The 20,913-nt window shown below is 38.0% G+C and overlaps 4 non-coding genes across 4 annotated transcripts; all 4 read left to right on the forward strand.

The window, feature by feature from the left end:
• The first annotated feature begins 4,125 nt into the window (after nucleotides 1–4,125).
• Nucleotides 4,126–4,197, forward strand: TRNAD-GUC (transfer RNA aspartic acid (anticodon GUC)). The gene has a single exon. It is a non-coding gene; the product is annotated as a tRNA-Asp (tRNA).
• A 2,412-nt stretch (nucleotides 4,198–6,609) lies between these two features.
• On the forward strand, nucleotides 6,610–6,681 carry TRNAD-GUC (transfer RNA aspartic acid (anticodon GUC)). Its single transcript has one exon. It is a non-coding gene; the product is annotated as a tRNA-Asp (tRNA).
• Nucleotides 6,682–15,741: 9,060 nt separating this feature from the next.
• On the forward strand, nucleotides 15,742–15,813 carry TRNAD-GUC (transfer RNA aspartic acid (anticodon GUC)). The gene has a single exon. It is a non-coding gene; the product is annotated as a tRNA-Asp (tRNA).
• Nucleotides 15,814–17,139: 1,326 nt separating this feature from the next.
• TRNAD-GUC (transfer RNA aspartic acid (anticodon GUC)) lies at nucleotides 17,140–17,211 on the forward strand. The gene has a single exon. It is a non-coding gene; the product is annotated as a tRNA-Asp (tRNA).
• Nucleotides 17,212–20,913: the final 3,702 nt, after the last annotated feature.

Genomic DNA, 20,913 nt, shown 5'->3' on the forward strand with positions numbered 1-20,913 from the left:
CCATGTACCTAGATGCGTCACTTTTTAAAAAATAGTGTCAGGTATAATGCATGCAGAGGGGGTGTTCCTTGCAAAAAGCTTGGTAATAATGACGCAGTGCGTCACTTTTAGGATGCTGTTGCGCCAAAATCTTGCGCCTGCTTCACAGCAAACCTTTCACATGGTGCTTTTTCCATGTGAAAGGACACATTACTGGAGTTGCGTCACTTTTGTGACGCACTCCTGCAATGCGTTACTTTTGTGTTTACAGATATGTCAGAAATACTGACATATCTGTAACTCCTTGCGAATTGATTAGTCATATATTAAATATGACATATCTGGAATGTCATAAGGAGTGCGTCCAGAAAAGTGACGCATCGCTGTTTTCACGTAGCGATGCGTCACTTTTCAGAAATGAGGCCTCCAGTTTATTCACTGTGTCATAACTTTCTTTTCTAACACTCACCTTCTTTCATTCCTCCTACTTCACTTCCTTTCACCTCTCATACCTTTCTGTTCTTTCTTACTCATTCTCCTTTCAATTATCAATGCACTATATTTCACTTACTCTTCATTTTTTAAGATTATAGCTCTTTGATGAGAATTGGAGGTAGTTCTGAAAAGAACTTTTGGTTTTCTTCTTTTAACTGAACAGGAACAAAAACAGGGAATAGAAACTGCTCAACAGGAGCAAAAAGAAAAGAAAAAAATTAGGGGTGGGAAGGGCAGTGATGGTTCTCCAATGCCCGAACCATGAGCAGGACACTTTGCTCCCCATAGGTGAGGAGTTGATTGCAGTATCTGCATCTGACGACCCCATGGTTAAATGCAGGTTGAATGTTTGCTACCTGCCCCTGTGATTGTTCTCTTCCAGAAGAAGTTGCTCCTCCTGTCGATGTAGAGGCCCCATCTCTGGGAACCTCTTGTGCCAGAGCCCTGACACTTTCCCGGGCAAAATTCTGGGGGTGCCTCCTCTCCACATGGCGAATCATGGTGAAGTTGCCAAAAGAGTATTTTTTTGGGGGGTTACCCCGTGACAGGACCTGTTTGCAGATCCTGCACTCTACTTTTGGTGCATTCACCTTCTTCTGGTCTGCTGGAAACTTAAAAAATTTCCAGATGAAATGTTCTTTGACCTTCGGCTGAGGAGGCTCTTCATCAATGAAATCATTGGAGTCATCTTCACTGCTGGATGGTCTGGCAGCCATGATGAATCCAGGAATATGGAGCAGCAAAAAAGGCAGGTCTTTCAGTCACAAAAGTGAAAGAAGAAGTGAAGGAAATGGGTGGGGATTTCATTCATTGTAAAAAAAAACTGTTAGCAACCAATGAAAAGTGTTATTTTAGGGTCACATGACCCGACGCGTTTACGCTGCGCGCTCCGGAGCACTTCCGGTGCGTTTACGCAGCGCGATCGTAGGCGCTTCCGGGGCGCAAACGTGGCGCGATCGTAGGCGCTTTTGCGTGCGTTTATGCGCCGCGCACGTAGGCGCTTCCGAGGGCACTTACGTTGCGCGCCAAAGTGACGTCATCAATCTTTTATAGAAATGCATAATCATTTTCCTTATTAAAAAAAACAAATTTTATTTGTATGGTACGAAATGTTTTGCATTATTATTAACTTTTCATTCATATTTTTTTTCACGAACGACAGTTGCGCTCTGGGTGCGCTTTCAGATGAGCTCTCGGAAAAGCTTACCGGAGAGCTTAGCTGAAAGCTTCCCGGAGCGCGCACCCAGAGCGCAAAAGAAAAAAATTATATAAAAAAAATGAATACTTAAAAAAAAACAGCAAATTGTAAAAAAAAAAAAATGTTAGAAACTCGATATACAAAGGAATTAGCATTTAAAAAAACTATGAAATTCACTGAAAAAACCAAAGGTTTCACACCAGTTATAGTTAGGAATTAGCATTTAAAAAACCTATGAAATTCACTGAAAAAACCATAGGTTTCACACCAGTTATAGTTAGGAATTAGCATTTAAAAAACCTATTAAATTCACTGAAAAAACCATAGGTTTCACATCAGTTATAGTTAGCTGGAAATTTTACTGATATAAAACCATTGAAATTCCCACGTTATAGTTAGATGGACTCACTATAACTTGCGCGTGCAATGCACTGCTGATGATGTCTTATTAAGCCAGTTAACCAATCAATTTTTAAAAACCATCCATTTAGACACTTAAGTAAACATTTATTCTTCCATCAACTTTTACATATACATATATAAAATATATTTATTTTTCAGAAAGACACACATTCACTGGATGGTGTCATCAGTGATGTCATGAGTGATGTCACTGACCATGTCATGAGTGATGTAATATGTGATGTCATCAGCAGTGCATTGCACGCGCAAGTTATAGTGAGTCCATCTAACTATAACGTGGGAATTTCAATGGTTTTATATCAGTAAAATTTCCAGCTAACTATAACTGATGTGAAACCTATGGTTTTTTCAGTGAATATATATATATATATAAATATATATATTGATGAATAGAAAGATAGCTAGATAGAAAGATCGATAGATATTTATTTCAATGAATATAATTTCTTCATAAAACTGATTGTTTTTGGCTAGGAATTTCTGTATTGTAATAATTTAGGAAAAAAGATTACTTGTCCTAACCAAAAGCAGCAATTCTGCCTATTACAATACTGAGAATTGATCGAGGGCATGCCTTAACCCCAGGGAGGTGAGCACTGTTTAACTGAAGCCAATAAGTCCTCGTTAGTATAGTGGTCAGTATCCCCGCCTGTCACGCCAGAGACCGGGGTTCAATTCCCCGACGGGGAGGCGATTCCTTTTATTCACACAATTAAATAAAATGATGTACTTTCTAACATTGTAAAATATATCTGTCATTATCCTTGCCTATTCCGATTGAGAAAAAAGGTTGAATTCACTGATGGCCAAAATGCTTACTGATGTGTTAACTGAAATTCAGAATATGATCTGAATATTTCAGCATGCACAGGCGTACCATCAAAACCAATTTACGTCTACAATCTGTTGGAAAATGAGATGAAGCAGTCGTGAATCCTAGGCTGCTGTTCCACTCGATTGGCACGATTTACAAGTAGAATGACTGCTTTTGGTTAGTAGTGACCCCTGGTGGCTAATAGTTATAAGCTGCAAATGGTAAAGTGAGCTGATTATATATATATATATATATATATATATATATATATAAATATATATATTGATGAATAGAAAGATAGCTAGATTGAAAGATCGATAGATATTTATTTCAATGAATATAATTTCTTCATAAAACTGATTGTTTTTGGCTAGGAATTTCTGTATTGTAATAATTTAGGAAAAAAGATTACTTGTCCTAACCAAAAGCAGCAATTCTGCCTATTACAATACTGAGAATTGATCGAGGGCATGCCTTAACCCCAGGGAGGTGAGCACTGTTTAACTGAAGCCAATAAGTCCTCGTTAGTATAGTGGTCAGTATCCCCGCCTGTCACGCCAGAGACCGGGGTTCAATTCCCCGACGGGGAGGCGATTCCTTTTATTCACACAATTAAATAAAATGATGTACTTTCTAACATTGTAAAATATATCTGTCATTATCCTTGCCTATTCCGATTGAGAAAAAAGGTTGAATTCACTGATGGCCAAAATGCTAACTGATGTGTTAACTGAAATTCAGAATATGCTCTGAATATTTCAGCATGCACAGGCGTACCATCACAACCAATTTACGTCTACAATCTGTTGGAAAATGAGATGAAGCAGTGGTGAATCCTAGGCTGCTGTTCCACTCGATTGGCACGATTTACAAGTAGAATGACTGCTTTTGGTTAGTAGTGACCCCTGGTGGCTAATAGTTATAAGCTGCAAATGGTAAAGTGAGCTGATTATATATATATATATATATAAATATATATATTGATGAATAGAAAGATAGCTAGATTGAAAGATCGATAGATATTTATTTCAATGAATATAATTTCTTCATAAAACTGATTGTTTTTGGCTAGGAATTTCTGTATTGTAATAATTTAGGAAAAAAGATTACTTGTCCTAACCAAAAGCAGCAATTCTGCCTAGTACAATACTGAGAATTGATCGAGGGCATGCCTTAACCCCAGGGAGGTGAGCACTGTTTAACTGAAGCCAATAAGTCCTCGTTAGTATAGTGGTCAGTATCCCCGCCTGTCACGCGGGAGACCGGGGTTCAATTCCCCGACGGGGAGGCGATTCCTTTTATTCACACAATTAAATAAAATGATGTACTTTCTAACATTGTAAAATATATCTGTCATTATCCTTGCCTATTCCGATTGAGAAAAAAGGTTGAATTCACTGATGGCCAAAATGCTTACTGATGTGTTAACTGAAATTCAGAATATGCTCTGAATATTTCAGCATGCACAGGCGTACCATCAAAACCAATTTACGTCTACAATCTGTTGGAAAATGAGATGAAGCAGTGGTGAATCCTAGGCTGCTGTTCCACTCGATTGGCACGATTTACAAGGAGAATGACTGCTTTTGGTTAGTAGTGACCCGTGGTGGCTAATAGTTTTAAGCTGTAAATGGTAAAGTGAGCTGATTATATATATATATATATATATATAAATATATATATATTGATGAATAGAAAGATAGCTAGATAGAAAGATCGATAGATATTTATTTCAATGAATATAATTTCTTCATAAAACTGATTGTTTTTGGCTAGGAATTTCTGTATTGTAATAATTTAGGAAAAAAGATTACTTGTCCTAACCAAAAGCAGCAATTCTGCCTATTACAATACTGAGAATTGATCTATATATTGATGAATAGAAAGATAGCTAGATAGAAAGATCGATAGATATTTATTTCAATGAATATAATTTCTTCATAAAACTGATTGTTTTTGGCTAGGAATTTCTGTATTGTAATAATTTAGGAAAAAAGATTACTTGTCCTAACCAAAAGCAGCAATTCTGCCTATTACAATACTGAGAATTGATCTATATATTGATGAATAGAAAGATAGATAGATAGAAAGATCGATAGATATTTATTTCAATGAATATAATTTCTTCATAAAACTGATTGTTTTTGGCTAGGAATTTCTGTATTGTAATAATTTAGGAAAAAAGATTACTTGTCCTAACCAAAAGCAGCAATTCTGCCTATTACAATACTGAGAATTGATCGAGGGCATGCCTTAACCCCAGGGAGGTGAGCACTGTTTAACTGAAGCCAATAAGTCCTCGTTAGTATAGTGGTCAGTATCCCCGCCTGTCACGCCAGAGACCGGGGTTCAATTCCCCGACGGGGAGGCGATTCCTTTTATTCACACAATTAAATAAAATGATGTACTTTCTAACATTGTAAAATATATCTGTCATTATCCTTGCCTATTCCGATTGAGAAAAAAGGTTGAATTCACTGATGGCCAAAATGCTTACTGATGTGTTAACTGAAATTCAGAATATGATCTGAATATTTCAGCATGCACAGGCGTACCATCAAAACCAATTTACGTCTACAATCTGTTGGAAAATGAGATGAAGCAGTCGTGAATCCTAGGCTGCTGTTCCACTCGATTGGCACGATTTACAAGGAGAATGACTGCTTTTGGTTAGTAGTGACCCGTGGTGGCTAATAGTTTTAAGCTGTAAATGGTAAAGTGAGCTGATTATATATATATATATATATATATATATAAATATATATATTGATGAATAGAAAGATAGCTAGATAGAAAGATCGATAGATATTTATTTCAATGAATATAATTTCTTCATAAAACTGATTGTTTTTGGCTAGGAATTTCTGTATTGTAATAATTTAGGAAAAAAGATTACTTGTCCTAACCAAAAGCAGCAATTCTGCCTATTACAATACTGAGAATTGATCGAGGGCATGCCTTAACCCCAGGGAGGTGAGCACTGTTTAACTGAAGCCAATAAGTCCTCGTTAGTATAGTGGTCAGTATCCCCGCCTGTCACGCCAGAGACCGGGGTTCAATTCCCCGACGGGGAGGCGATTCCTTTTATTCACACAATTAAATAAAATGATGTACTTTCTAACATTGTAAAATATATCTGTCATTATCCTTGCCTATTCCGATTGAGAAAAAAGGTTGAATTCACTGATGGCCAAAATGCTAACTGATGTGTTAACTGAAATTCAGAATATGCTCTGAATATTTCAGCATGCACAGGCGTACCATCACAACCAATTTACGTCTACAATCTGTTGGAAAATGAGATGAAGCAGTGGTGAATCCTAGGCTGCTGTTCCACTCGATTGGCACGATTTACAAGTAGAATGACTGCTTTTGGTTAGTAGTGACCCCTGGTGGCTAATAGTTATAAGCTGCAAATGGTAAAGTGAGCTGATTATATATATATATATATATAAATATATATATTGATGAATAGAAAGATAGCTAGATTGAAAGATCGATAGATATTTATTTCAATGAATATAATTTCTTCATAAAACTGATTGTTTTTGGCTAGGAATTTCTGTATTGTAATAATTTAGGAAAAAAGATTACTTGTCCTAACCAAAAGCAGCAATTCTGCCTAGTACAATACTGAGAATTGATCGAGGGCATGCCTTAACCCCAGGGAGGTGAGCACTGTTTAACTGAAGCCAATAAGTCCTCGTTAGTATAGTGGTCAGTATCCCCGCCTGTCACGCGGGAGACCGGGGTTCAATTCCCCGACGGGGAGGCGATTCCTTTTATTCACACAATTAAATAAAATGATGTACTTTCTAACATTGTAAAATATATCTGTCATTATCCTTGCCTATTCCGATTGAGAAAAAAGGTTGAATTCACTGATGGCCAAAATGCTTACTGATGTGTTAACTGAAATTCAGAATATGCTCTGAATATTTCAGCATGCACAGGCGTACCATCAAAACCAATTTACGTCTACAATCTGTTGGAAAATGAGATGAAGCAGTGGTGAATCCTAGGCTGCTGTTCCACTCGATTGGCACGATTTACAAGGAGAATGACTGCTTTTGGTTAGTAGTGACCCGTGGTGGCTAATAGTTTTAAGCTGTAAATGGTAAAGTGAGCTGATTATATATATATATATATATATATAAATATATATATATTGATGAATAGAAAGATAGCTAGATAGAAAGATCGATAGATATTTATTTCAATGAATATAATTTCTTCATAAAACTGATTGTTTTTGGCTAGGAATTTCTGTATTGTAATAATTTAGGAAAAAAGATTACTTGTCCTAACCAAAAGCAGCAATTCTGCCTATTACAATACTGAGAATTGATCTATATATTGATGAATAGAAAGATAGCTAGATAGAAAGATCGATAGATATTTATTTCAATGAATATAATTTCTTCATAAAACTGATTGTTTTTGGCTAGGAATTTCTGTATTGTAATAATTTAGGAAAAAAGATTACTTGTCCTAACCAAAAGCAGCAATTCTGCCTATTACAATACTGAGAATTGATCTATATATTGATGAATAGAAAGATAGATAGATAGAAAGATCGATAGATATTTATTTCAATGAATATAATTTCTTCATAAAACTGATTGTTTTTGGCTAGGAATTTCTGTATTGTAATAATTTAGGAAAAAAGATTACTTGTCCTAACCAAAAGCAGCAATTCTGCCTATTACAATACTGAGAATTGATCGAGGGCATGCCTTAACCCCAGGGAGGTGAGCACTGTTTAACTGAAGCCAATAAGTCCTCGTTAGTATAGTGGTCAGTATCCCCGCCTGTCACGCCAGAGACCGGGGTTCAATTCCCCGACGGGGAGGCGATTCCTTTTATTCACACAATTAAATAAAATGATGTACTTTCTAACATTGTAAAATATATCTGTCATTATCCTTGCCTATTCCGATTGAGAAAAAAGGTTGAATTCACTGATGGCCAAAATGCTTACTGATGTGTTAACTGAAATTCAGAATATGATCTGAATATTTCAGCATGCACAGGCGTACCATCAAAACCAATTTACGTCTACAATCTGTTGGAAAATGAGATGAAGCAGTCGTGAATCCTAGGCTGCTGTTCCACTCGATTGGCACGATTTACAAGGAGAATGACTGCTTTTGGTTAGTAGTGACCCGTGGTGGCTAATAGTTTTAAGCTGTAAATGGTAAAGTGAGCTGATTATATATATATATATATATATATATATAAATATATATATTGATGAATAGAAAGATAGCTAGATAGAAAGATCGATAGATATTTATTTCAATGAATATAATTTCTTCATAAAACTGATTGTTTTTGGCTAGGAATTTCTGTATTGTAATAATTTAGGAAAAAAGATTACTTGTCCTAACCAAAAGCAGCAATTCTGCCTATTACAATACTGAGAATTGATCGAGGGCATGCCTTAACCCCAGGGAGGTGAGCACTGTTTAACTGAAGCCAATAAGTCCTCGTTAGTATAGTGGTCAGTATCCCCGCCTGTCACGCCAGAGACCGGGGTTCAATTCCCCGACGGGGAGGCGATTCCTTTTATTCACACAATTAAATAAAATGATGTACTTTCTAACATTGTAAAATATATCTGTCATTATCCTTGCCTATTCCGATTGAGAAAAAAGGTTGAATTCACTGATGGCCAAAATGCTAACTGATGTGTTAACTGAAATTCAGAATATGATCTGAATATTTCAGCATGCACAGGCGTACCATCAAAACCAATTTACGTCTACAATCTGTTGGAAAATGAGATGAAGCAGTCGTGAATCCTAGGCTGCTGTTCCACTCGATTGGCACGATTTACAAGTAGAATGACTGCTTTTGGTTAGTAGTGACCCCTGGTGGCTAATAGTTATAAGCTGCAAATGGTAAAGTGAGCTGATTATATATATATATATATATATAAATATATATATTGATGAATAGAAAGATAGCTAGATAGAAAGATCGATAGATATTTATTTCAATGAATATAATTTCTTCATAAAACTGATTGTTTTTGGCTAGGAATTTCTGTATTGTAATAATTTAGGAAAAAAGATTACTTGTCCTAACCAAAAGCAGCAATTCTGCCTATTACAATACTGAGAATTGATCGAGGGCATGCCTTAACCCCAGGGAGGTGAGCACTGTTTAACTGAAGCCAATAAGTCCTCGTTAGTATAGTGGTCAGTATCCCCGCCTGTCACGCCAGAGACCGGGGTTCAATTCCCCGACGGGGAGGCGATTCCTTTTATTCACACAATTAAATAAAATGATGTACTTTCTAACATTGTAAAATATATCTGTCATTATCCTTGCCTATTCCGATTGAGAAAAAAGGTTGAATTCACTGATGGCCAAAATGCTTACTGATGTGTTAACTGAAATTCAGAATATGATCTGAATATTTCAGCATGCACAGGCGTACCATCAAAACCAATTTACGTCTACAATCTGTTGGAAAATGAGATGAAGCAGTCGTGAATCCTAGGCTGCTGTTCCACTCGATTGGCACGATTTACAAGGAGAATGACTGCTTTTGGTTAGTAGTGACCCGTGGTGGCTAATAGTTTTAAGCTGTAAATGGTAAAGTGAGCTGATTATATATATATATATATATATATATATATATATATATATATATATATAATATATATATTGATGAATAGAAAGATAGCTAGATAGAAAGATCGATAGATATTTATTTCAATGAATATAATTTCTTCATAAAACTGATTGTTTTTGGCTAGGAATTTCTGTATTGTAATAATTTAGGAAAAAAGATTACTTGTCCTAACCAAAAGCAGCAATTCTGCCTATTACAATACTGAGAATTGATCGAGAGCATGCCTTAACCCCAGGGAGGTGAGCACTGTTTAACTGAAGCCAATAAGTCCTCGTTAGTATAGTGGTCAGTATCCCCGCCTGTCACGCCAGAGACCGGGGTTCAATTCCCCGACGGGGAGGCGATTCCTTTTATTCACACAATTAAATAAAATGATGTACTTTCTAACATTGTAAAATATATCTGTCATTATCCTTGCCTATTCCGATTGAGAAAAAAGGTTGAATTCACTGATGGCCAAAATGCTTACTGATGTGTTAACTGAAATTCAGAATATGCTCTGAATATTTCAGCATGCACAGGCGTACCATCACAACCAATTTACGTCTACAATCTGTTGGAAAATGAGATGAAGCAGTGGTGAATCCTAGGCTGCTGTTCCACTCGATTGGCACGATTTACAAGTAGAATGACTGCTTTTGGTTAGTAGTGACCCCTGGTGGCTAATAGTTATAAGCTGCAAATGGTAAAGTGAGCTGATTATATATATTACCTACTGGCGGTCGCCAGTAGGTAGTTATAGTTAGGATTTTTTTCAATGTTAAATCTCAAAATTCTATTTGGAATAACTTTGGCACCGGTTGACGAATCTGCCTGAAAATTTCCTGAAAATGGCCTCGCGGAGCTCCGGTCCTTCCCTGAAAGTTTGGGGGGGATACGTCATGCGGGGGCCGAGATAAAAGGGGGGTCCCAAAACGCATTTTCCCCATGTTAATTTCCATAGGGCGGTCAATTTCACTTTTAGCCCGAACGGCTGAATGGATTTACACCAAACTTGGCAAAATTGTAGGGACTGGTAGCCCGATGTGCCTTTGCTATGTCTCAAGATATGTGCTCCAGTGGATTTTGAGTAATTAAGGTTCAAAAAAATATATATATCTATAGGCGCTCTCCGGTGCGCGCACTTGAGTGCGCTCCCGGCGCGACACGCGACTTGCGCGCAGAAAGCTGATTGGCTCTTGGGTGTCTGTAAACATTCTAAACAGTCTGGAGCGGCCGCCATCTTGTGTCTCGGTAAAATCGAGACACAAGGGGTTTGAAAAAAAAAGGGGCAAATGACCATAAGGGGGAAGAGTAGACCCCCTCTGACCCCCTAGGTTTGATGTAGGGACTAAAATAGGGTCCTGCAGGGCATTAAAAATTTTTTTTCGTTTTGCGTGGGGGAAGCGCATGGTACGCGCACCGGCGAAGCACGGGGAAAATCCAGGACCATATTTATGAAGGCCTTGCGCTGTTAGTTTTGCGCCTCCTGTGCGTCAATTTTTGTGACGCACCAGCGGTGTAAAAAAATGCGCATTGTTATGCAATATTTAAAAAGTGACGCATCTATCAAGATGCGTCACTTTTTAAATATAGTGCAACGAGGTACATTTTATTACACTGCTGGTGTTATGCGTCACTTTTCTGTGCGCACTCCTTATGACATTCTAGATGTGTCATATTTAATGTATGACGAATCATGTTGCAAGGAGTTACAGATACGTCAGTATTTCTGACATATCTGTAAACATAAAAGTGATGCGAGGCAGGTGCAAGATTTTGACGCAACAGCATCCTAAAAGTGACGCAGAGAAATCTTATAGATTTCAGTACGTCGTTATTACCAAGCTTTTTGCGGGGGAATGCCCCCTTTGCATACATTATACCTGACGCAGAAATAATGTGGCGCAGAGTTTTAAAAAGTGACCCATGTACCTAGATGCGTCACTTTTTAAAAATAGCGTCAGGTATAATGCATGCAGAGGCGGTGTTTTCCCGCAAAAAGCTTTGTAATAGCGACGCAGTGAAATCTTTGAGATTTCTCTGCGTCAGTTTTCGGATGCTGTTGCGTCAAAATCTTGTGCCTGCTTTACAGCAGGTGTTAGACTGAGGCAAGACCTTTCACATGCTGCTTTCCCCATTTGAAAGGACACATTACTGGAGTTGCGTCACTTTTGTGACGCACTCCAGCAATGCGTTACTTGGAATGTCATAAGGAGTGCGCACAGAAAAGTGACGCATCGCACCAGTGGTGTAAAAAAATGTGCCTCGTTGCGTTATATTTAAAAAGTGATGTATCTAGGTAGATGGGTCACTTTTTAAAATCAAGCGCCACATTATATCTGCGTGAGGTATAATGCATGCAGAGGGGGTGTTCCCCCGCAAAAAGCTTTGTAATAGCGACGCAGTGAAATGTTTGAGATTTCACTGCGTCACTTTTAGGATGCTGTTGCATCCTTTAAATATAGTGCAACGAGGCACATTTTATTACACTGCTGGTGTGATGCGTCACTTTTCTGTCCACAGTCCTTATGACATTCCAGATGTGTCATATTTAATGTATGACGAATCATGTTGCAAGGAGTTACAGATACGTCAGTATTTCTGACATATCTGTAAACATAAAAGTGATGCGAGGCCGGCGCAAGATTTTGACGCAACAGCATCCTAAAAGTGACGCAGAGAAATCTCATAGATTTCAGTACGTCGTTATTACCAAGCTTTTTGCGAGGGATTGCCCCCTCTGCATACATTATACCTGATGCAGATACAATATGGCGCAGAGTTTTAAAAAGTGACCCATGTACCTAGATGCGTCACTTTTTAAAAAATAGTGTCAGGTATAATGCATGCAGAGGGGGTGTTCCTTGCAAAAAGCTTGGTAATAATGACGCAGTGCGTCACTTTTAGGATGCTGTTGCGCCAAAATCTTGCGCCTGCTTCACAGCAAACCTTTCACATGGTGCTTTTTCCATGTGAAAGGACACATTACTGGAGTTGCGTCACTTTTGTGACGCACTCCTGCAATGCGTTACTTTTGTGTTTACAGATATGTCAGAAATACTGACATATCTGTAACTCCTTGCGAATTGATTAGTCATATATTAAATATGACATATCTGGAATGTCATAAGGAGTGCGTCCAGAAAAGTGACGCATCGCTGTTTTCACGTAGCGATGCGTCACTTTTCAGAAATGAGGCCTCCAGTTTATTCACTGTGTCATAACTTTCTTTTCTAACACTCACCTTCTTTCATTCCTCCTACTTCACTTCCTTTCACCTCTCATACCTTTCTGTTCTTTCTTACTCATTCTCCTTTCAATTATCAATGCACTATATTTCACTTACTCTTCATTTTTTAAGATTATAGCTCTTTGATGAGAATTGGAGGTAGTTCTGAAAAGAACTTTTGGTTTTCTTCTTTTAACTGAACAGGAACAAAAACAAGGAATAGAAACTGCTCAACAGGAGCAAAAAGAAAAGAAAAAAATTAGGGGTGGGAAGGGCAGTGATGGTTCTCCAATGCCCGAACCATGAGCAGGACACTTTGCTCCCCATAGGTGAGGAGTTGATTGCAGTATCTGCATCTGACGACCCCATGGTTAAATGCAGGTTGAATGTTTGCTACCTGCCCCTGTGATTGTTCTCTTCCAGAAGAAGTTGCTCCTCCTGTTGATGTAGAGGCCCCATCTCTGGGAACCTCTTGTGCCAGAGCCCTGACACTTTCCCGGGCAAAATTCTGGGGGTGCCTCCTCTCCACATGGCGAATCATGGTGAAGTTGCCAAAAGAGTATTTTTTTTGGGGGTTACCCCGTGACAGGACCTGTTTGCAGATCCTGCACTCTACTTTTGGTGCATTCACCTTCTTCTGGTCTGCTGGAAACTTAAAAAATTTCCAGATGAAATGTTCTTTGACCTTCGGCTGAGGAGGCTCTTCATCAATGAAATCATTGGAGTCATCTTCACTGCTGGATGGTCTGGCAGCCATGATGAATCCAGGAATATGGAGCAGCAAAAAAGGCAGGTCTTTCAGTCACAAAAGTGAAAGAAGAAGTGAAGGAAATGGGTGGGGATTTCATTCATTGTAAAAAAAAACTGTTAGCAACCAATGAAAAGTGTTATTTTAGGGTCACATGACCCGACGCGTTTACGCTGCGCGCTCCGGAGCACTTCCGGTGCGTTTACGCAGCGCGATCGTAGGCGCTTCCGGGGCGCAAACGTGGCGCGATCGTAGGCGCTTTTGCGTGCGTTTATGCGCCGCGCACGTAGGCGCTTCCGAGGGCACTTACGTTGCGCGCCAAAGTGACGTCATCAATCTTTTATAGAAATGCATAATCATTTTCCTTATTAAAAAAAACAAATTTTATTTGTATGGTACGAAATGTTTTGCATTATTATTAACTTTTCATTCATATTTTTTTTCACGAACGACAGTTGCGCTCTGGGTGCGCTTTCAGATGAGCTCTCGGAAAAGCTTACCGGAGAGCTTAGCTGAAAGCTTCCCGGAGCGCGCACCCAGAGCGCAAAAGAAAAAAATTATATAAAAAAAATGAATACTTAAAAAAAAACAGCAAATTGTAAAAAAAAAAAAATGTTAGAAACTCGATATACAAAGGAATTAGCATTTAAAAAAACTATGAAATTCACTGAAAAAACCATAGGTTTCACACCAGTTATAGTTAGGAATTAGCATTTAAAAAACCTATGAAATTCACTGAAAAAACCATAGGTTTCACACCAGTTATAGTTAGGAATTAGCATTTAAAAAACCTATTAAATTCACTGAAAAAACCATAGGTTTCACATCAGTTATAGTTAGCTGGAAATTTTACTGATATAAAACCATTGAAATTCCCACGTTATAGTTAGATGGACTCACTATAACTTGCGCGTGCAATGCACTGCTGATGATGTCTTATTAAGCCAGTTAACCAATCAATTTTTAAAAACCATCCATTTAGACACTTAAGTAAACATTTATTCTTCCATCAACTTTTACATATACATATATAAAATATATTTATTTTTCAGAAAGACACACATTCACTGGATGGTGTCATCAGTGATGTCATGAGTGATGTCACTGACCATGTCATGAGTGATGTAATATGTGATGTCATCAGCAGTGCATTGCACGCGCAAGTTATAGTGAGTCCATCTAACTATAACGTGGGAATTTCAATGGTTTTATATCAGTAAAATTTCCAGCTAACTATAACTGATGTGAAACCTATGGTTTTTTCAGTGAATATATATATATATATAAATATATATATTGATGAATAGAAAGATAGCTAGATAGAAAGATCGATAGATATTTATTTCAATGAATATAATTTCTTCATAAAACTGATTGTTTTTGGCTAGGAATTTCTGTATTGTAATAATTTAGGAAAAAAGATTACTTGTCCTAACCAAAAGCAGCAATTCTGCCTATTACAATACTGAGAATTGATCGAGGGCATGCCTTAACCCCAGGGAGGTGAGCACTGTTTAACTGAAGCCAATAAGTCCTCGTTAGTATAGTGGTCAGTATCCCCGCCTGTCACGCCAGAGACTGGGGTTCAATTCCCCGACGGGGAGGCGATTCCTTTTATTCACACAATTAAATAAAATGATGTACTTTCTAACATTGTAAAATATATCTGTCATTATCCTTGCCTATTCCGATTGAGAAAAAAGGTTGAATTCACTGATGGCCAAGATGCTAACTGATGTGTTAACTGAAATTCAGAATATGCTCTGAATATTTCAGCATGCACAGGCGTACCATCACAACCAATTTACGTCTACAATCTGTTGGAAAATGAGATGAAGCAGTGGTGAATCCTAGGCTGCTGTTCCACTCGATTGGCACGATTTACAAGTAGAATGACTGCTTTTGGTTAGTAGTGACCCCTGGTGGCTAATAGTTATAAGCTGCAAATGGTAAAGTGAGCTGATTATATATATATATATATATAAATATATATATTGATGAATAGAAAGATAGCTAGATTGAAAGATCGATAGATATTTATTTCAATGAATATAATTTCTTCATAAAACTGATTGTTTTTGGCTAGGAATTTCTGTATTGTAATAATTTAGGAAAAAAGATTACTTGTCCTAACCAAAAGCAGCAATTCTGCCTAGTACAATACTGAGAATTGATCGAGGGCATGCCTTAACCCCAGGGAGGTGAGCACTGTTTAACTGAAGCCAATAAGTCCTCGTTAGTATAGTGGTCAGTATCCCCGCCTGTCACGCGGGAGACCGGGGTTCAATTCCCCGACGGGGAGGCGATTCCTTTTATTCACACAATTAAATAAAATGATGTACTTTCTAACATTGTAAAATATATCTGTCATTATCCTTGCCTATTACGATTGAGAAAAAAGGTTGAATTCACTGATGGCCAAAATGCTTACTGATGTGTTAACTGAAATTCAGAATATGCTCTGAATATTTCAGCATGCACAGGCGTACCATCAAAACCAATTTACGTCTACAATCTGTTGGAAAATGAGATGAAGCAGTGGTGAATCCTAGGCTGCTGTTCCACTCGATTGGCACGATTTACAAGTAGAATGACTGCTTTTGGTTAGTAGTGACCCCTGGTGGCTAATAGTTATAAGCTGCAAATGGTAAAGTGAGCTGATTATATATATATATATATATATAAATATATATATTGATGAATAGAAAGATAGCTAGATAGAAAGATCGATAGATATTTATTTCAATGAATATAATTTCTTCATAAAACTGATTGTTTTTGGCTAGGAATTTCTGTATTGTAATAATTTAGGAAAAAAGATTACTTGTCCTAACCAAAAGCAGCAATTCTGCCTATTACAATACTGAGAATTGATCGAGGGCATGCCTTAACCCCAGGGAGGTGAGCACTGTTTAACTGAAGCCAATAAGTCCTCGTTAGTATAGTGGTCAGTATCCCCGCCTGTCACGCCAGAGACCGGGGTTCAATTCCCCGACGGGGAGGCGATTCCTTTTATTCACACAATTAAATAAAATGATGTACTTTCTAACATTGTAAAATATATCTGTCATTATCCTTGCCTATTCCGATTGAGAAAAAAGGTTGAATTCACTGATGGCCAAAATGCTAACTGATGTGTTAACTGAAATTCAGAATATGCTCTGAATATTTCAGCATGCACAGGCGTACCATCACAACCAATTTACGTCTACAATCTGTTGGAAAATGAGATGAAGCAGTGGTGAATCCTAGGCTGCTGTTCCACTCGATTGGCACGATTTACAAGTAGAATGACTGCTTTTGGTTAGTAGTGACCCCTGGTGGCTAATAGTTATAAGCTGCAAATGGTAAAGTGAGCTGATTATATATATATATATATATAAATATATATATTGATGAATAGAAAGATAGCTAGATTGAAAGATCGATAGATATTTATTTCAATGAATATAATTTCTTCATAAAACTGATTGTTTTTGGCTAGGAATTTCTGTATTGTAATAATTTAGGAAAAAAGATTACTTGTCCTAACCAAAAGCAGCAATTCTGCCTAGTACAATACTGAGAATTGATCGAGGGCATGCCTTAACCCCAGGGAGGTGAGCACTGTTTAACTGAAGCCAATAAGTCCTCGTTAGTATAGTGGTCAGTATCCCCGCCTGTCACGCGGGAGACCGGGGTTCAATTCCCCGACGGGGAGGCGATTCCTTTTATTCACACAATTAAATAAAATGATGTACTTTCTAACATTGTAAAATATATCTGTCATTATCCTTGCCTATTCCGATTGAGAAAAAAGGTTGAATTCACTGATGGCCAAAATGCTTACTGATGTGTTAACTGAAATTCAGAATATGCTCTGAATATTTCAGCATGCACAGGCGTACCATCAAAACCAATTTACGTCTACAATCTGTTGGAAAATGAGATGAAGCAGTGGTGAATCCTAGGCTGCTGTTCCACTCGATTGGCACGATTTACAAGGAGAATGACTGCTTTTGGTTAGTAGTGACCCGTGGTGGCTAATAGTTTTAAGCTGTAAATGGTAAAGTGAGCTGATTATATATATATATATATATATATAAATATATATATATTGATGAATAGAAAGATAGCTAGATAGAAAGATCGATAGATATTTATTTCAATGAATATAATTTCTTCATAAAACTGATTGTTTTTGGCTAGGAATTTCTGTATTGTAATAATTTAGGAAAAAAGATTACTTGTCCTAACCAAAAGCAGCAATTCTGCCTATTACAATACTGAGAATTGATCGAGAGCATGCCTTAACCCCAGGGAGGTGAGCACTGTTTAACTGAAGCCAATAAGTCCTCGTTAGTATAGTGGTCAGTATCCCCGCCTGTCACGCCAGAGACCGGGGTTCAATTCCCCGACGGGGAGGCGATTCCTTTTATTCACACAATTAAATAAAATGATGTACTTTCTAACATTGTAAAATATATCTGTCATTATCCTTGCCTATTCCGATTGAGAAAAAAGGTTGAATTCACTGATGGCCAAAATGCTTACTGATGTGTTAACTGAAATTCAGAATATGCTCTGAATATTTCAGCATGCACAGGCGTACCATCAAAACCAATTTACGTCTACAATCTGTTGGAAAATGAGATGAAGCAGTGGTGAATCCTAGGCTGCTGTTCCACTCGATTGGCACGATTTACAAGTAGAATGACTGCTTTTGGTTAGTAGTGACCCCTGGTGGCTAATAGTTATAAGCTGCAAATGGTAAAGTGAGCTGATTATATATATATATATATATATAAATATATATATTGATGAATAGAAAGATAGCTAGATAGAAAGATCGATAGATATTTATTTCAATGAATATAATTTCTTCATAAAACTGATTGTTTTTGGCTAGGAATTTCTGTATTGTAATAATTTAGGAAAAAAGATTACTTGTCCTAACCAAAAGCAGCAATTCTGCCTATTACAATACTGAGAATTGATCGAGGGCATGCCTTAACCCCAGGGAGGTGAGCACTGTTTAACTGAAGCCAATAAGTCCTCGTTAGTATAGTGGTCAGTATCCCCGCCTGTCACGCCAGAGACCGGGGTTCAATTCCCCGACGGGGAGGCGATTCCTTTTATTCACACAATTAAATAAAATGATGTACTTTCTAACATTGTAAAATATATCTGTCATTATCCTTGCCTATTCCGATTGAGAAAAAAGGTTGAATTCACTGATGGCCAAAATGCTTACTGATGTGTTAACTGAAATTCAGAATATGATCTGAATATTTCAGCATGCACAGGCGTACCATCAAAACCAATTTACGTCTACAATCTGTTGGAAAATGAGATGAAGCAGTCGTGAATCCTAGGCTGCTGTTCCACTCGATTGGCACGATTTACAAGGAGAATGACTGCTTTTGGTTAGTAGTGACCCGTGGTGGCTAATAGTTTTAAGCTGTAAATGGTAAAGTGAGCTGATTATATATATATATATATATATATATATATATATATATATATATATATAAATATATATATTGATGAATAGAAAGATAGCTAGATAGAAAGATCGATAGATATTTATTTCAATGAATATAATTTCTTCATAAAACTGATTGTTTTTGGCTAGGAATTTCTGTATTGTAATAATTTAGGAAAAAAGATTACTTGTCCTAACCAAAAGCAGCAATTCTGCCTATTACAATACTGAGAATTGATCGAGAGCATGCCTTAACCCCAGGGAGGTGAGCACTGTTTAACTGAAGCCAATAAGTCCTCGTTAGTATAGTGGTCAGTATCCCCGCCTGTCACGCCAGAGACCGGGGTTCAATTCCCCGACGGGGAGGCGATTCCTTTTATTCACACAATTAAATAAAATGATGTACTTTCTAACATTGTAAAATATATCTGTCATTATCCTTGCCTATTCCGATTGAGAAAAAAGGTTGAATTCACTGATGGCCAAAATGCTTACTGATGTGTTAACTGAAATTCAGAATATGCTCTGAATATTTCAGCATGCACAGGCGTACCATCACAACCAATTTACGTCTACAATCTGTTGGAAAATGAGATGAAGCAGTGGTGAATCCTAGGCTGCTGTTCCACTCGATTGGCACGATTTACAAGTAGAATGACTGCTTTTGGTTAGTAGTGACCCCTGGTGGCTAATAGTTATAAGCTGCAAATGGTAAAGTGAGCTGATTATATATATTACCTACTGGCGGTCGCCAGTAGGTAGTTATAGTTAGGATTTTTTTCAATGTTAAATCTCAAAATTCTATTTGGAATAACTTTGGCACCGGTTGACGAATCTGCCTGAAAATTTCCTGAACATGGCCTCGCGGAGCTCCGGTCCTTCCCTGAAAGTTTGGGGGGGATACGTCATGCGGGGGCCGAGATAAAAGGGGGGTCCCAAAACGCATTTTCCCCATGTTAATTTCCATAGGGCGGTCAATTTCACTTTTAGCCCGAACGGCTGAATGGATTTACACCAAACTTGGCAAAATTGTAGGGACTGGTAGCCCGATGTGCCTTTGCTATGTCTCAAGATATGTGCTCCAGTGGATTTTGAGTAATTAAGGTTCAAAAAAATATATATATCTATAGGCGCTCTCCGGTGCGCGCACTTGAGTGCGCTCCCGGCGCGACACGCGACTTGCGCGCAGAAAGCTGATTGGCTCTTGGGTGTCTGTAAACATTCTAAACAGTCTGGAGCGGCCGCCATCTTGTGTCTCGGTAAAATCGAGACACAAGGGGTTTGAAAAAAAAAGGGGCAAATGACCATAAGGGGGAAGAGTAGACCCCCTCTGACCCCCTAGGTTTGATGTAGGGACTAAAATAGGGTCCTGCAGGGCATTAAAAAATTTTTTTCGTTTTGCGTGGGGGAAGCGCATGGTACGCGCACCGGCGAAGCACGGGGAAAATCCAGGACCATATTTATGAAGGCCTTGCGCTGTTAGTTTTGCGCCTCCTGTGCGTCAATTTTTGTGACGCACCAGCGGTGTAAAAAAATGCGCATTGTTATGCAATATTTAAAAAGTGACGCATCTATCAAGATGCGTCACTTTTTAAATATAGTGCAACGAGGTACATTTTATTACACTGCTGGTGTTATGCGTCACTTTTCTGTGCGCACTCCTTATGACATTCTAGATGTGTCATATTTAATGTATGACGAATCATGTTGCAAGGAGTTACAGATACGTCAGTATTTCTGACATATCTGTAAACATAAAAGTGATGCGAGGCAGGTGCAAGATTTTGACGCAACAGCATCCTAAAAGTGACGCAGAGAAATCTTATAGATTTCAGTACGTCGTTATTACCAAGCTTTTTGCGGGGGAATGCCCCCTTTGCATACATTATACCTGACGCAGAAATAATGTGGCGCAGAGTTTTAAAAAGTGACCCATGT

This window comes from Lissotriton vulgaris, chromosome 1_1 (assembly GCF_964263255.1).
Source record: "Lissotriton vulgaris chromosome 1_1, aLisVul1.2, whole genome shotgun sequence".
NCBI classification, from domain to species: Eukaryota; Metazoa; Chordata; class Amphibia; order Caudata; family Salamandridae; genus Lissotriton; species Lissotriton vulgaris.